The sequence below is a fragment of the Oncorhynchus keta genome, chromosome 26 (genome assembly GCF_023373465.1).
Source record: "Oncorhynchus keta strain PuntledgeMale-10-30-2019 chromosome 26, Oket_V2, whole genome shotgun sequence".
NCBI lineage: Eukaryota > Metazoa > Chordata > Actinopteri > Salmoniformes > Salmonidae > Oncorhynchus > Oncorhynchus keta.
The window spans coordinates 38,808,839-38,828,661 of NC_068446.1; the positions used below are offsets into that span (position 1 = coordinate 38,808,839).

The 19,823-nt window shown below is 43.7% G+C and overlaps 1 long non-coding RNA gene across 1 annotated transcript; it reads right to left on the reverse strand.

The window, feature by feature from the left end:
- Positions 1-13,043: 13,043 nt before the first annotated feature.
- LOC127912079 (uncharacterized) lies at positions 13,044-13,788 on the reverse strand. Its single transcript, XR_008080525.1, has 3 exons — positions 13,402-13,788; positions 13,230-13,358; positions 13,044-13,186 (listed from the first exon to the last, which is right to left on the reverse strand). It is a non-coding gene; the product is annotated as an uncharacterized LOC127912079 (long non-coding RNA).
- Positions 13,789-19,823: the final 6,035 nt, after the last annotated feature.

Consider the following 19,823-nt stretch of genomic DNA (forward strand, 5'->3'; position numbering starts at 1 on the left):
AACCCTACAGTCATTAAAACCCACTACTCCATTCCACTACTTTGACCCTATCTGCTCCTGCACCATGACAACTAACCCTACAGTCATTAAAAACCCACGACCCCATTCCACTACTTTGACCCTATCTGCTCCTGCACCATGACAACTAACCCTACAGTCATTAAAAACCCACGACCCCATTCCACTACTTTGACCCTATCTGCTCCTGCACCATGACAACTAACCCTACAGTCATTAAAAACCCACTACCCCATTCCACTACTTTGACCCTATCTGCTCCTGCACCATGACAACTAACCCTACAGTCATTAAAAACCCACTACTCCATTCCACTACTTTGACCCTATCTGCTCCTGCACCATGACAACTAACCCTACAGTCATTAAAAACCCACTACCCCATCCCACTACTTTGACCCTATCTGCTCCTGCACCATGACAACTAACCCTACAGTCATTAAAACCCACTACTCCATTCCACTACTTTGACCCTGTCTGCTCCTGCACCATGACAACTAACCCTACAGTCATTAAAAACCCACTACCCCATTCCACTACTTTGACCCTGTCTGCTCCTGCACCATGACAACTAACCCTACAGTCATTAAAAACCCACTACCCCATTCCACTACTTTGACCCTATCTGCTCCTGTACCATGACAACTAACCCTACAGTCATTAAAAACCCACTACCCCATCCCACTACTTTGACCCTATCTGCTCCTGCACCATGACAACTAACCCTACAGTCATTAAAAACCCACGACCCCATTCCACTACTTTGACCCTATCTGCTCCTGCACCATGACAACTAACCCTACAGTCATTAAAACCCACTACCCCATTCCACTACTTTGACCCTATCTGCTCCTGCACCATGACAACTAACCCTACAGTCATTAAAAACCCACTACCCCATTCCACTACTTTGACCCTATCTGCTCCTGCACCATGACAACTAACCCTTCAGTCATTAAAACCCACTACCCAATTCCACTACTTTGACCCTATCTGCTCCTGCACCATGACAACTAACCCTACAGTCATTAAAAACCCACTACCCAATTCCACTACTTTGACCCTATCTGCTCCTGCACCATGACAACTAACCCTACAGTCATTAAAAACCCACTACCCAATTCCACTACTTTGACCCTATCTGCTCCTGCACCATGACAACTAACCCTACAGTCATTAAAACCCACTACCCCATTCCACTACTTTGACCCTATCTGCTCCTGTACCATGACAACTAACCCTACAGTCATTAAAAACCCACTACCCAATTCCACTACTTTGACCCTATCTGCTCCTGCACCATGACAACTAACCCTACAGTCATTAAAAACCCACTACCCAATTCCCCTACTTTGACCCTATCTGCTCCTGCACCATGACAACTAACCCTACAGTCATTAAAAACCCACTACTCCATTCCACTACTTTGACCCTATCTGCTCCTGCACCATGACAACTAACCAACCCTACAGTCATTAAAAACCCACTACCCCATTCCACTACTTTGACCCTATCTGCTCCTGCACCATGACAACTAACCCTACAGTCATTAAAAACCCACTACCCCATTCCACTACTTTGACCCTATCTGCTCCTGCACCATGACAACTAACCCTACAGTCATTAAAACCCACTACTCCATTCCACTACTTTGACCCTATCTGCTCCTGCACCATGACAACTAACCAACCCTACAGTCATTAAAAACCCACGACCCCATTCCACTACTTTGACCCTATCTGCTCCTGCACCATGACAACTAACCCTACAGTCATTAAAACCCACTACCCCATTCCACTACTTTGACCCTATCTGCTCCTGCACCATGACAACTAACCCTACAGTCATTAAAAACCCACTACCCCATTCCACTACTTTGACCCTATCTGCTCCTGCACCATGAACACTAACCCTACAGTCATTAAAAACCCACGACCCAATTCCACTACTTTGACCCTATCTGCTCCTGCACCATGACAACTAACCCTACAGTCATTAAAAACCCACTACTCCATTCCACTACTTTGACCCTATCTGCTCCTGCACCATGACAACTAACCCTACAGTCATTAAAAACCCACGACCCCGTTCCACTACTTTGACCCTATCTGCTCCTGCACCATGACAACTAACCCTACAGTCATTAAAAACCCACTACTCCATTCCACTACTTTGACCCTATCTGCTCCTGCACCATGACAACTAACCCTACAGTCATTAAAAACCCACTACCCAATTCCACTACTTTGACCCTATCTGCTCCTGCACCATGACAACTAACCCTACAGTCATTAAAAACCCACTACTCCATTCCACTACTTTGACCCTATCTGCTCCTGCACCATGACAACTAACCCTACAGTCATTAAAAACCCACGACCCCATTCCACTACTTTGACCCTATCTGCTCCTGCACCATGACAACTAACCCTACAGTCATTAAAAACCCACTACCCCATTCCACTACTTTGACCCTATCTGCTCCTGCACCATGACAACTAACCCTACAGTCATTAAAAACCCACTACTCCATTCCACTACTTTGACCCTATCTGCTCCTGCACCATGACAACTAACCCTAAAAACCCACTACTCCATTCCACTACTTTGACCCTATCTGCTCCTGCACCATGACAACTAACCCTACAGTCATTAAAAACCCACTACCCCATTCCACTACTTTGACCCTATCTGCTCCTGCACCATGACAACTAACCCTACAGTCATTAAAAACCCACGACCCAATTCCACTACTTTGACCCTATCTGCTCCTGCACCATGACAACTAACCCTACAGTCATTAAAAACCCACGACCCCATTCCACTACTTTGACCCTATCTGCTCCTGCACCATGACAACTAACCCTACAGTCATTAAAAACCCACTACCCCATTCCACTACTTTGACCCTATCTGCTCCTGCACCATGACAACTAACCCTACAGTCATTAAAAACCCACTACTCCATTCCACTACTTTGACCCTATCTGCTCCTGCACCATGACAACTAACCCTACAGTCATTAAAAACCCACTACCCCATCCCACTACTTTGACCCTATCTGCTCCTGCACCATGACAACTAACCCTACAGTCATTCAAAACCCACTACTCCATTCCACTACTTTGACCCTGTCTGCTCCTGCACCATGACAACTAACCCTACAGTCATTAAAAACCCACTACCCCATTCCACTACTTTGACCCTGTCTGCTCCTGCACCATGACAACTAACCCTACAGTCATTAAAAACCCACTACCCCATTCCACTACTTTGACCCTATCTGCTCCTGTACCATGACAACTAACCCTACAGTCATTAAAAACCCACTACCCCATCCCACTACTTTGACCCTATCTGCTCCTGCACCATGACAACTAACCCTACAGTCATTAAAAACCCACGACCCCATTCCACTACTTTGACCCTATCTGCTCCTGCACCATGACAACTAACCCTACAGTCATTAAAAACCCACTACTCCATTCCACTACTTTGACCCTATCTGCTCCTGCACCATGACAACTAACCCTACAGTCATTAAAAACCCACTACCCCATTCCACTACTTTGACCCTATCTGCTCCTGCACCATGACAACTAACCCTTCAGTCATTAAAAACCCACTACCCAATTCCACTACTTTGACCCTATCTGCTCCTGCACCATGACAACTAACCCTACAGTCATTAAAAACCCACTACCCAATTCCACTACTTTGACCCTATCTGCTCCTGCACCATGACAACTAACCCTACAGTCATTAAAAACCCACTACCCAATTCCACTACTTTGACCCTATCTGCTCCTGCACCATGACAACTAACCCTACAGTCATTAAAAACCCACTACCCCATTCCACTACTTTGACCCTATCTGCTCCTGTACCATGACAACTAACCCTACAGTCATTAAAAACCCACTACCCAATTCCACTACTTTGACCCTATCTGCTCCTGCACCATGACAACTAACCCTACAGTCATTAAAACCCACTACCCATTCCACTACTTTGACCCTATCTGCTCCTGCACCATGACAACTAACCAACCCTACAGTCATTAAAAACCCACGACCCCATTCCACTACTTTGACCCTATCTGCTCCTGCACCATGACAACTAACCCTACAGTCATTAAAAACCCACTACCCCATTCCACTACTTTGACCCTATCTGCTCCTGCACCATGACAACTAACCCTACAGTCATTAAAAACCCACTACTCCATTCCACTACTTTGACCCTATCTGCTCCTGCACCATGACAACTAACCCTAAAAACCCACTACTCCATTCCACTACTTTGACCCTATCTGCTCCTGCACCATGACAACTAACCCTACAGTCATTAAAAACCCACTACTCCATTCCACTACTTTGACCCTATCTGCTCCTGCACCATGACAACTAACCCTACAGTCATTAAAAACCCACTACCCCATTCCACTACTTTGACCCTATCTGCTCCTGCACCATGACAACTAACCCTACAGTCATTAAAAACCCACTACTCCATTCCACTACTTTGACCCTATCTGCTCCTGCACCATGACAACTAACCCTACAGTCATTAAAAACCCACGACCCCATTCCACTACTTTGACCCTATCTGCTCCTGCACCATGACAACTAACCCTACAGTCATTAAAAACCCACTACTCCATTCCACTACTTTGACCCTATCTGCTCCTGCACCATGACAACTAACCCTACAGTCATTAAAAACCCACTACTCCATTCCACTACTTTGACCCTATCTGCTCCTGCACCATGACAACTAACCCTACAGTCATTAAAAACCCACTACCCCATCCCACTACTTTGACCCTATCTGCTCCTGCACCATGACAACTAACCCTACAGTCATTAAAACCCACTACTCCATTCCACTACTTTGACCCTATCTGCTCCTGCACCATGACAACTAACCCTACAGTCATTAAAAACCCCCTACCCCATTCCACTACTTTGACCCTGTCTGCTCCTGCACCATGACAACTAACCCTACAGTCATTAAAAACCCACTACCCCATTCCACTACTTTGACCCTATCTGCTCCTGCACCATGACAACTAACCCTACAGTCATTAAAAACCCACTACCCCATCCCACTACTTTGACCCTATCTGCTCCTGCACCATGACAACTAACCCTACAGTCATTAAAAACCCACGACCCCATTCCACTACTTTGACCCTATCTGCTCCTGCACCATGACAACTAACCCTACAGTCATTAAAAACCCACTACTCCATTCCACTACTTTGACCCTATCTGCTCCTGCACCATGACAACTAACCCTACAGTCATTAAAAACCCACTACCCCATTCCACTACTTTGACCCTATCTGCTCCTGCACCATGACAACTAACCCTACAGTCATTAAAAACCCACTACCCAATTCCACTACTTTGACCCTATCTGCTCCTGCACCATGACAACTAACCCTACAGTCATTAAAAACCCACTACCCAATTCCACTACTTTGACCCTATCTGCTCCTGCACCATGACAACTAACCCTACAGTCATTAAAAACCCACTACCCAATTCCACTACTTTGACCCTATCTGCTCCTGCACCATGACAACTAACCCTACAGTCATTAAAAACCCACTACCCCATTCCACTACTTTGACCCTATCTGCTCCTGTACCATGACAACTAACCCTACAGTCATTAAAAACCCACTACCCAATTCCACTACTTTGACCCTATCTGCTCCTGCACCATGACAACTAACCCTACAGTCATTAAAAACCCACTACCCAATTCCACTACTTTGACCCTATCTGCTCCTGCACCATGACAACTAACCCTACAGTCATTAAAAACCCACTACTCCATTCCACTACTTTGACCCTATCTGCTCCTGCACCATGACAACTAACCAACCCTACAGTCATTAAAAACCCACGACCCCATTCCACTACTTTGACCCTATCTGCTCCTGCACCATGACAACTAACCCTACAGTCATTAAAAACCCACTACCCCATTCCACTACTTTGACCCTATCTGCTCCTGCACCATGACAACTAACCCTACAGTCATTAAAACCCACTACTCCATTCCACTACTTTGACCCTATCTGCTCCTGCACCATGACAACTAACCCTAAAAACCCACTACTCCATTCCACTACTTTGACCCTATCTGCTCCTGCACCATGACAACTAACCCTACAGTCATTAAAACCCACTACTCCATTCCACTACTTTGACCCTATCTGCTCCTGCACCATGACAACTAACCCTACAGTCATTAAAAACCCACTACTCCATTCCACTACTTTGACCCTGTCTGCTCCTGCACCATGACAACTAACCCTACAGTCATTAAAACCCACTACCCCATTCCACTACTTTGACCCTGTCTGCTCCTGCACCATGACAACTAACCCTACAGTCATTAAAAACCCACTACCCCATTCCACTACTTTGACCCTATCTGCTCCTGCACCATGACAACTAACCCTACAGTCATTAAAAACCCACGAACCCATTCCACTACTTTGACCCTATCTGCTCCTGCACCATGACAACTAACCCTACAGTCATTAAAAACCCACTACTCCATTCCACTACTTTGACCCTATCTGCTCCTGCACCATGACAACTAACCCTACAGTCATTAAAAACCCACTACCCAATTCCACTACTTTGACCCTATCTGCTCCTGCACCATGACAACTAACCCTACAGTCATTAAAAACCCACGACCCCATTCCACTACTTTGACCCTATCTGCTCCTGCACCATGACAACTAACCCTACAGTCATTAAAAACCCACTACCCCATTCCACTACTTTGACCCTATCTGCTCCTGCACCATGACAACTAACCCTACAGTCATTAAAACCCACTACTCCATTCCACTACTTTGACCCTATCTGCTCCTGCACCATGACAACTAACCCTAAAAAAACCCACTACTCCATTCCACTACTTTGACCCTATCTGCTCCTGCACCATGACAACTAACCCTACAGTCATTAAAAACCCACTACTCCATTCCACTACTTTGACCCTATCTGCTCCTGCACCATGACAACTAACCCTACAGTCATTAAAAACCCACTACTCCATTCCACTACTTTGACCCTATCTGCTCCTGCACCATGACAACTAACCCTAAAAAAACCCACTACTCCATTCCACTACTTTGACCCTATCTGCTCCTGCACCATGACAACTAACCCTACAGTCATTAAAAACCCACTACCCAATTCCACTACTTTGACCCTATCTGCTCCTGCACCATGACAACTAACCCTACAGTCATTAAAAACCCACTACTCCATTCCACTACTTTGACCCTATCTGCTCCTGCACCATGACAACTAACCAACCCTACAGTCATTAAAAACCCACGACCCCATTCCACTACTTTGACCCTATCTGCTCCTGCACCATGACAACTAACCCTACAGTCATTAAAAACCCACTACCCCATTCCACTACTTTGACCCTATCTGCTCCTGCACCATGACAACTAACCCTACAGTCATTAAAAACCCACTACTCCATTCCACTACTTTGACCCTATCTGCTCCTGCACCATGACAACTAACCCTAAAACCCACTACTCCATTCCACTACTTTGACCCTATCTGCTCCTGCACCATGACAACTAACCCTACAGTCATTAAAACCCACTACTCCATTCCACTACTTTGACCCTATCTGCTCCTGCACCATGACAACTAACCCTACAGTCATTAAAACCCACTACTCCATTCCACTGCTTTGACCCTGTCTGCTCCTGCACCATGACAACTAACCCTACAGTCATTAAAAACCCACTACCCCATTCCACTACTTTGACCCTGTCTGCTCCTGCACCATGACAACTAACCCTACAGTCATTAAAACCCACTACCCCATTCCACTACTTTGACCCTATCTGCTCCTGCACCATGACAACTAACCCTACAGTCATTAAAAACCCACGAACCCATTCCACTACTTTGACCCTATCTGCTCCTGCACCATGACAACTAACCCTACAGTCATTAAAAACCCACTACCCCATTCCACTACTTTGACCCTATCTGCTCCTGCACCATGACAACTAACCCTACAGTCATTAAAAACCCACTACTCCATTCCACTACTTTGACCCTATCTGCTCCTGCACCATGACAACTAACCCTAAAAACCCACTACTCCATTCCACTACTTTGACCCTATCTGCTCCTGCACCATGACAACTAACCCTACAGTCATTAAAAACCCACTACTCCATTCCACTACTTTGACCCTATCTGCTCCTGCACCATGACAACTAACCCTACAGTCATTAAAAACCCACTACTCCATTCCACTACTTTGACCCTATCTGCTCCTGCACCATGACAACTAACCCTAAAAACCCACTACTCCATTCCACTACTTTGACCCTATCTGCTCCTGCACCATGACAACTAACCCTACAGTCATTAAAAACCCACTACTCCATTCCACTACTTTGACCCTATCTGCTCCTGCACCATGACAACTAACCCTACAGTCATTAAAACCCACTACTCCATTCCACTACTTTGACCCTATCTGCTCCTGCACCATGACAACTAACCCTAAAACCCACTACTCCATTCCACTACTTTGACCCTATCTGCTCCTGCACCATGACAACTAACCCTACAGTCATTAAAAACCCACTACTCCATTCCACTACTTTGACCCTATCTGCTCCTGCACCATGACAACTAACCCTACAGTCATTAAAAACCCACTACCCAATTCCACTACTTTGACCCTATCTGCTCCTGCACCATGACAACTAACCCTACAGTCATTAAAAACCCACTACTCCATTCCACTACTTTGACCCTATCTGCTCCTGCACCATGACAACTAACCAACCCTACAGTCATTAAAACCCACGACCCCATTCCACTACTTTGACCCTATCTGCTCCTGCACCATGACAACTAACCCTACAGTCATTAAAAACCACTACCCCATTCCACTACTTTGACCCTATCTGCTCCTGCACCATGACAACTAACCCTACAGTCATTAAAAACCCACTACTCCATTCCACTACTTTGACCCTATCTGCTCCTGCACCATGACAACTAACCCTAAAAACCCACTACTCCATTCCACTACTTTGACCCTATCTGCTCCTGCACCATGACAACTAACCCTACAGTCATTAAAAACCCACTACTCCATTCCACTACTTTGACCCTATCTGCTCCTGCACCATGACAACTAACCCTACAGTCATTAAAAACCCACTACTCCATTCCACTACTTTGACCCTGTCTGCTCCTGCACCATGACAACTAACCCTACAGTCATTAAAAACCCACTACCCCATTCCACTACTTTGACCCTGTCTGCTCCTGCACCATGACAACTAACCCTACAGTCATTAAAAACCCACTACCCCATTCCACTACTTTGACCCTATCTGCTCCTGCACCATGACAACTAACCCTACAGTCATTAAAAACCCACGAACCCATTCCACTACTTTGACCCTATCTGCTCCTGCACCATGACAACTAACCCTACAGTCATTAAAAACCCACTACCCCATTCCACTACTTTGACCCTATCTGCTCCTGCACCATGACAACTAACCCTACAGTCATTAAAAACCCACTACTCCATTCCACTACTTTGACCCTATCTGCTCCTGCACCATGACAACTAACCCTAAAACCCACTACTCCATTCCACTACTTTGACCCTATCTGCTCCTGCACCATGACAACTAACCCTACAGTCATTAAAAACCCACTACTCCATTCCACTACTATGACCCTATCTGCTCCTGCACCATGACAACTAACCCTACAGTCATTAAAAACCCACTACTCCATTCCACTACTTTGACCCTATCTGCTCCTGCACCATGACAACTAACCCTAAAAAAACCCACTACTCCATTCCACTACTTTGACCCTATCTGCTCCTGCACCATGACAACTAACCCTACAGTCATTAAAAACCCACTACTCCATTCCACTACTTTGACCCTATCTGCTCCTGCACCATGACAACTAACCCTACAGTCATTAAAAACCCACTACTCCATTCCACTACTTTGACCCTATCTGCTCCTGCACCATGACAACTAACCCTACAGTCATTAAAAACCCACTACCCCATTCCACTACTTTGACCCTATCTGCTCCTGCACCATGACAACTAACCCTACAGTCATTAAAAACCCACTACCCCATTCCACTACTTTGACCCTATCTGCTCCTGCACCATGACAACGACCTGGGAGGACGGGACACCACCACTCAACACACCCTGGAACTCTTCTGAAGTCAAATCTCATATGACCAAATACTTCTCTGCAGCTGCCACCACTACGTCTATATTCTGTGATTTAGGTTCCATTTCTGCAGTACAGTTGATAACCATTGCTATGAACTCTAAGAAGCCAACCTTACTGAAGCATATATCACTCGTTGGCCTATCCCTGTGCTGGCACAGATCTACTACACAGAGGGATCCTCTCAGGATCCCTCACCTTTGACCCATCCTCCTCTACTTTCTTCACTGCCTCAGCATACGACACCTTCTGCACTACTCTGACTCCATCCACCTCAACCTGCCTCTCTCTCACCGGACACTTCTGATCCCCAGCAACATGGACACCTCTACATTTGAGTCAGTCATGGTTACTCATGGTTATGTGATGAGGTAGGCCCAAAAGTGACTTCAAAATCAGTGTCGGCCCAGTGGGGAATGTCCTCTTGGTGTAACGGTCAAGATGTTGGTCTCTCCTGCAGTAGACCTGGGTTCATATCCCGTTGGTTACATTAAGCAGTCTATTCTCTGAAAGGGGTCCAGACAGCCTGTTCCCAGCAGTGGGGTCAGTGGGATTGGAGAGGGGCCCCTCTCCTCTCTCTCTGACTGGAAGAGAGAAGTCTCCTCAGGTCAACAATACTCACCTTGAAAGACTCCACAGCCTGTTGGAGCTCCTTCGGCTCCTTCTCTCTCTCCTGGAATCTCTGCTGGACCTTCTGCTGACTCATCCCCAGCTGCCTCTGTGGAGAATCACTCTTCAATGAGCTATCGAGCTTTATTTGTCCAGTAGATCAATAGTATAGTAATGTGACATAGAGAGGAATTGTGATAGAAAAATTAAATACTTATCTGATTTATTTGGTATTAATAGTAAACAATTATATAATTATCTAAGAGTAAGACTGGCCTGCTAAGGCTGAGGTTTATTGTGTCCACTCTATCTTCCTGCAGCTCGTCTGGGGTTTAGTAGAGATAGTCTGGGTGTAGAAGACAAGGGTTTTACTAGAGATAGTCTGGGTGTAGAGGACATGGGTTTTTACTAGAGATAGTCTGGGTGAGGAAGACATGGGTTTTACTAGAGATAGTCTGGGTGTAGAGGACATGGGTTTTACTAGAGAGAGCTTGAAGCTGACAATTTTGATTTGATTTGGATCTCTTTTAGTCCCCATTTGGACTTATCTTCCAAGAGTCCTTAAACATTAAAATACAATTTATAATACAAACACACTTTCACATATAACACACTATTACAAACATACATAATACACTATTACAAACATACATAATACACTAGCATAATGACCCAATAAATAGTCAATCTAAAAAAAAGATTGATTCTTCATCTACTATAGTCCCACAACATTTCTATATACTATATTTAAATTGTTTTAAAATAATGTTTAAATGTATATATTGAAAGGTTTCTAGTTTTCTCAGTTAATTTATTCAATTTCTGTATTGCTCTAAATCTAAATGTTATTTAGCCTATTTCTCTTTTCTGTCTGGATAACGCATAGATGGAGGACAATCTATTCCTAGTATTTACTGAATGTCTGTCTCTTACCAACTGAATACTGTTCTGTCTGGACAACACATAGATGGAGGACAATCTATTCCTAGTATTTACTGAATGTCTGTCTCTTACCAACTGAATACTGTTCTGTCTGGACAACACATAGATGGAGGACAATCTATTCCTAGTATTTACTGAATGTCTGTCTCTTACCAACTGAATACTGTTCTGTCTGGACAACACATAGATGGAGGACAATCTATTCCTAGTATTTACTGAATGTCTGTCTCTTACCAACTGAATACTGTTCTGTCTGGATAACGCATAGATGGAGGACAATCTATTCCTAGTATTTACTGAATGTCTGTCTCTTACCAACTGAATACTGTTCTGTCTGGACAACACATAGATGGAGGACAATCTATTCCTAGTATTTACAGAATGTCTGTCTCTTACCAACTGAATACTGTTCTGTCTGGATAACGCATAGATGGAGGACAATCTATTCCTAGTATTTACTGAATGTCTGTCTCTTACCAACTGAATACTGTTCTGTCTGGATAACACATAGATGGAGGACAATCTATTCCTAGTATTTACTGAATGTCCGTCTCTTACCAACTGAATACTGTTCTGTCTGGATAACGCATAGATGGAGGACAATCTATTCCTAGTATTTACTGAATGTCTGTCTCTTACCGACTGAATACTGTTCTGTCTGGACAACACATAGATGGAGGACAATCTATTCCTAGTATTTACTGAATGTCTGTCTCTTACCAACTGAATACTGTTCTGTCTGGACAACACATAGATGGAGGACAATCTATTCCTAGTATTTACTGAATGTCTGTCTCTTACCAACTGAATACTGTTCTGTCTGGATAACACATAGATGGAGGACAATCTATTCCTAGTATTTACTGAATGTCTGTCTCTTACCAACTGAATACTGTTCTGTCTGGATAACACATAGATGGAGGACAATCTATTCCTAGTATTTACTGAATGTCTGTCTCTTACCAACTGAATACTGTTCTGTCTGGATAACACATAGATGGAGGACAATCTATTCCTAGTATTTACTGAATGTCTGTCTCTTACCAACTGAATACTGTTCTGTCTGGATAACACATAGATGGGGGACAATCTATTCCTAGTATTTACGGAATGTCTGTCTCTTACCGACTGAATACCGTTGTGAATAGAACTTGGCCGTTTTAAATGATGTATAATATAAAATAAAATAAGCATGTTTTTTTCAATGACCTTGTCGATTGATGACCAACCAAGAACACTGCGCATGACTGCAACAGAAGAACCATATCTCCACCTTAAAACAACCCATGACTGCAACAGAAGAACCATATCTCCGCCTTAAAACAACCCATGACTGCAACAGAAGAACCACATCTCCACCTTAAAACAACCCATGACTGCAACAGAAGAACCATATCTCCGCCTTAAAACAACCCATGACTGCAACAGAAGAACCATATCTCCGCCTTAAAACAACCCATGACTGCAACAGAAGAACCATATCTCCGCCTTAAAACAACCCATGACTGCAACAGAAGAACCACATCTCCACCTTAAAACAACCCATGACTGCAACAGAAGAACCATATCTCCGCCTTAAAACAACCCATGACTGCAACAGAAGAACCATATCTCCGCCTTAAAACAACCCATGACTGCAACAGAAGAACCATATCTCCGCCTTAAAACAATCCTTGCTGCTTTATGCTGTGCATTCTGCAGCATCCTAACTTTACTAGATGATGCATTTCACCAGACCACCGAACAATAGTTCACCTGACTCTCAATTAATGCTTGTGTTATTTGCTGAATAATTTTTCCTGGTAAATATTTAGCTATCCTTCTGATTATGCATGCTGTTTTAATATTTTTTTTTTTTTACATAGATTAGTTATTTGAGACGACCATGATAAGCAGCTGTCTAGCTGCACTCCCAATAGTTTGGTTTCTGCCATTTCTTCAATTTGTACTCCTCCCATGCTTAATTGTATCCCATGCTGTTTTGGCCTTTTCCTAGTTGAACAGACCAACAGAACTTTGGTTTTCTTGGTGTTTAAAGCAAGTTTGTTTTGGCAAACCCACTTCTTGATATTCTCCAAATCTCCTTGTAAAGCCTGCTGTACCTGTTGAATCGATTGTCTTGCTGCATAAATTGTAGTATCATCTGCAAATATAGTAGATTGAGTTTCAACCATGGCATAGGGAAGGTCGTTGGTATATTTTAAATAAAGAAGTGGGCCAAGGCAGTTTCCCTGCGGTATTCCACAGTTTAACACATTAGGGGAAGAAAATTAACCATTGATATAGGTGGATATAGGTTTCCTGTCAGTTAGATATGACTTTACCCAATTCAATGCTACCTCCTTAAAACCATAATGCATTAATTTTGTCAAAATTATTTAATGATCCTCTAAATCAAATGCTGCACGGAAATCTAAAAATAGTACACCTACAAATTTGCCATTATCCAAATCATTGAGCCACTGATCAGTCATGTCAACCAATGCAGTGTCGTGGAATGGTTTTTGCGATAAGCATGCTGATTGGCTGTAATCAGATCATTCTTTTCCATGTACTCCCACATTTGTCTACTCACAATACGCTCCAATATCTTACTGAGTGTAGGGAGTAGACTAATTGGTCGACTATTAGCAGGAGTAATGGGTTCTTTGCTGTCTTTCGGAATAGGACACAGTTTCGCACGCTTCCATACATCTGCAAACATCCCCTTTTCCAGTGACCAATTAAATATGTATCTCAGTGGAACTGCAATCTGGGGAGCAGCACAGCGAAGCAAAAAAATTGATAGAAGCAAAGAATTGTCCATAAGACCATAACCTGTAGATTTACCACCAGGTAATGACTTCAATAGGTTTAACACCTCCTCCACTGACACCGTTTGTAGAGAATTGATTGATGTCCTGGTGATAAAAACCAAACAGCCACATTCCAGTCTATGATTAGTGATGCTTTTGAGATAAATGTCTCCGGTCTGACTGGGCCTGTATTCTATAGATACGATTGTGTGTGTGACTCGAGATAGAGAGAACCTGAAAGTACCGAATTTCCATAACACTATCAAACTGTATTTGTCCTGTAGATCAATAGTATAGTCATGTGACATAGGACCCATAGAGAGGAAGGTCTACAATCTTGATGGTCCCTTTACAATATAATGTTGATTTGTTGCTATTTGAATGATTATAGTTTTAACAGTCGGTGTAAATGTATCAAGGAGTTGAGACTGAACTTTAGACTCATTAAAGGCCATTCAGAATGATAATAGTGTTTGACTTTAGACAATGGTGATACATTTGGAGAATCTGGGCTAACATAATCAAGGTTTTTGTTCATATTTGTTTTGCGTGGCTATTTCAATTGAATGATCTCATATTCAAACAGCCATAGTTCCTACTGTATCGTTAATTATTTGTTTATCAGACAGTCACCAACAAGTTGTTCTGGTCTGGGGTAAAGTCATTTTCTCTGATTAATCCCCTTTCCGATTGTTTGGTGCATCCGGGGAAACAGCTTGTCCGGAGAAGACAAGGTGAGCGCTACCATCAGTCCTGTGTCATGCTAACAGTAAAGCATCCTGAGACCATTCATGTGTGGGACTGCTTCTCAGCCAAGGGAGTGGGCTCATTCACAACTTTGCCTAAGAACACAGCCATGAATCAAGAATGGTACCAACACATCCTCCGAGAGCAACTTCTCCCACCATCCAGGAACAGTTTGGTGATGAACAATGCCTTTTCCAGCATGATGGAGCACCTTGCCATAAGGCTAAAATGATAACTAAGTGGCTCGGGGAACAAAACATCGATATTTTGGGTCCATGGCCAGGAAACTCCCCATACCTTAATCCTATTGAGAATTTGTGGTCAATCCTCAAGAGGCAGGTGGACAAACAAAAACCCACAAATTCTGACAAACTCCAAGTATTGATTATGCAAAAATGTGCTGCCATCAGTCAGGATGTGGCCCAGAAGTTAATTGACAGCATGCCAGGGCAGATTGCAGAGGTCTTGAAAAAGAAGGGTCAACACTGCAAATATTTTTTCTGCATCAACTTCATGTAATCGTCAATAAAAGCCTTTAACACTTATGAAATGCTTGTGATAATACTTCAAATCAAAGTTTATTTGTCACGTGCGCCAAATACAACAGGTGTAGTAGACCTTACAGTGAAATACTTACTTACAGGCTCTAACCAATAGTGCAAAAAAAGGTATTATGTGAACAATAGGTAAGTAAAGAAATCAAACAACAGTAAAAAGACAGGTTATATACAGTAGCGAGGCTATAAAAGTAGCGAGGCTACATACAGACACCGGTTAGTCAGGCTGATTGAGGTAGTATGTACATGTAGATATGGTTAAAGTGACTATGCATATATGATGAACAGAGAGTAGCAGTAGCGTAAAAGAGGGGTTGGCGGGTGGTGGGACACAATGCAGATAGCCCGGGTAGACAATGCAGATAGCCCGGGTAGCCAATGCAGATAGCCCGGGTAGCCAATGCAGATAGCCCGGGTAGCCAATGCAGATAGCCCGGGTAGCCAATGCAGATAGCCCGGGTAGCCAATGCAGATAGCCCGGGTAGCCAATGCAGATAGCCCGGGTAACCAATGCAGATAGCCCGGGTAACCAATGCAGATAGCCCGGGTAACCAATGCAGATAGCCCGGGTAACCAATGCAGATAGCCCGGGTAGCCAATGCAGATAGCCCGGGTAGCCAATGCAGATAGCCCGGGTAGCCAATGCAGATAGCCCGGGTAGCCAATGCAGATAGCCCGGGTAACCAATGCAGATAGCCCGGGTAACCAATGCAGATAGCCCGGGTAGCCAATGCAGATAGCCCGGGTAGCCAATGCAGATGGCCCGGGTAACCAATGCAGATAGCCCGGGTAGCCAATGTGCGGGAGCACTGGGTGGTCGGTCCAATTCAGTATTCCATTGTAACATCTGACAAAAATATCTAAAGACACTGAGCAGCAAACTTTGTGGAAATTAATATTTGTGTCATTCTCAAAACTTTTGGCCATTGATGTGTCCCAGAGCCATACAGTATATAGATGTGTCCCAGAGCCATACAGTATATAGATGTGTCCCAGAGCCTTACAGTATATAGATGTGTCCCAGAGCCATACAGTATATAGATGTGTCCCAGAGCCATACAGTATATAGATGTGTCCCAGAGCCATACAGTATATAGATGTGTCCCAGAGCCATACAGTATATAGATGTGTCCCAGAGCCATACAGTATATAGATGTGTCCCAGAGCCATACAGTATATAGATGTGTCCCAGAGCCATACAGTATATAGATGTGTCCCAGAGCCTTACAGTATATAGATGTGTCCCAGAGCCATACAGTATATAGATGTGTCCCAGAGCCATACAGTATATAGATGTGTCCCAGAGCCATACAGTATATAGATGTGTCCCAGAGCCATACAGTATATAGATGTGTCCCAGAGCCATACAGTATATAGATGTGTCCCAGAGCCTTACAGTATATAGATGTGTCCCAGAGCCATACAGTATATAGATGTGTCCCAGAGCCATACAGTATATAGATGTGTCCCAGAGCCTTACAGTATATAGATGTGTCCCAGAGCCATACAGTATATAGATGTGTCCCAGAGCCATACAGTATATAGATGTGTCCCAGAGCCATACAGTATATAGATGTGTCCCAGAGCCTTACAGTATATAGATGTGTCCCAGAGCCATACAGTATATAGATGTGTCCCAGAGCCATACAGTATATAGATGTGTCCCAGAGCCTTACAGTATATAGATGTGTCCCAGAGCCATACAGTATATAGATGTGTCCCAGAGCCATACAGTATATAGATGTGTCCCAGAGCCATACAGTATATAGATGTGTCCCAGAGCCATACAGTATATAGATGTGTCCCAGAGCCATACAGTATATAGATGTGTCCCAGAGCCATACAGTATATAGATGTGTCCCAGAGCCTTACAGTATATAGATGTGTCCCAGAGCCATACAGTATATAGATGTGTCCCAGAGCCATACAGTATATAGATGTGTCCCAGAGCCATACAGTATATAGATGTGTCCCAGAGCCATACAGTATATAGATGTGTCCCAGAGCCATACAGTATATAGATGTGTCCCAGAGCCATACAGTATATAGATGTGTCCCAGAGCCATACAGTATATAGATGTGTCCCAGAGCCATACAGTATATAGATGTGTCCCAGAGCCATACAGTATATAGATGTGTCCCAGAGCCTTACAGTATATAGATGTGTCCCAGAGCCATACAGTATATAGATGTGTCCCAGAGCCATACAGTATATAGATGTGTCCCAGAGCCATACAGTATATAGATGTGTCCCAGAGCCATACAGTATATAGATGTGTCCCAGAGCCATACAGTATATAGATGTGTCCCAGAGCCTTACAGTATATAGATGTGTCCCAGAGCCATACAGTATATAGATGTGTCCCAGAGCCTTACAGTATATAGATGTGTCCCAGAGCCTTACAGTATATAGATGTGTCCCAGAGCCATACAGTATATAGATGTGTCCCAGAGCCATACAGTATATAGATGTGTCCCAGAGCCATACAGTATATAGATGTGTCCCAGAGCCATACAGTATATAGATGTGTCCCAGAGCCTTACAGTATATAGATGTGTCCCAGAGCCATACAGTATATAGATGTGTCCCAGAGCCATACAGTATATAGATGTGTCCCAGAGCCTTACAGTATATAGATGTGTCCCAGAGCCTTACAGTATATAGATGTGTCCCAGAGCCATACAGTATATAGATGTGTCCCAGAGCCATACAGTATATAGATGTGTCCCAGAGCCATACAGTATATAGATGTGTCCCAGAGCCATACAGTATATAGATGTGTCCCAGAGCCATACAGTATATAGATGTGTCCCAGAGCCATACAGTATATAGATGTGTCCCAGAGCCATACAGTATATAGATGTGTCCCAGAGCCATACAGTATATAGATGTGTCCCAGAGCCATACAGTATATAGATGTGTCCCAGAGCCATACAGTATATAGATGTGTCCCAGAGCCATACAGTATATAGATGTGTCCCAGAGCCATACAGTATATAGATGTGTCCCAGAGCCTTACAGTATATAGATGTGTCCCAGAGCCATATAAAGGTATGTATCTGTTATACTGGTTAGGCAGCTTTAGTTGTAGAGCACAGCAGAGTCGTATCTTTGAGTCTAGCACTAAACCACCATTTCTAATTTAGCTTGGTCTTGATCAGGAGTGGGTAAAATACAGTTTAAATGTGGCCTGTAGGACAGATCAGATTAAATGTGGCCTGTAGGACAGATCAGATTAAATGTGGCCTGTAGGACAGATCAGATTAAATGTGGCCTCTCTCCTAATCTCTCTCTCTCTCTCTCTCTCTCTCTCTCTCTCTCTCTCTCTCTCTCTCTCTCTCTCTCTCTCTCTCTCTCTCTCTCTCTCTCTCTCTCTCTCTCTCTCTCTCTCTCTCTCTCTCTCTCTCTCTCTCTCTCTCTCTCTCTCTCTCTCTCTCTCTCTCTCTCTCTCTCTCTCTCTCTCTCTCTCTCTCATCTCTCTCTCTAATCTCTCTCTCTCTCTCTCTCTAATCTTTCTCTCTAATCTCTCTCTCTAATCTCTCTCTCTCTCTCTCTCTCTCTAATCTCTCTCTCTCTAATCCCTCTCTCTAATCTCTCTATCTATCTCCCCCTCTCTCTCTCTCTATCCCCCCCTCTCTCTCTTACTCCTTCTAATCCCTCCCTCTCTCATTTCAATTCAATTCAAGTCAAGGGGCTTTATTGGTATCGGAAACATATGTTAACATTGCCAAAGCAAGTGAGGTAGATAATATACAAAAGTGAAATAAACAATAAAAAAGAGCAGTAAACATTACACTCACCGAAGTTCCAAAAGAATAAAAACATGTAATATTATATGTATATATACAGTGTC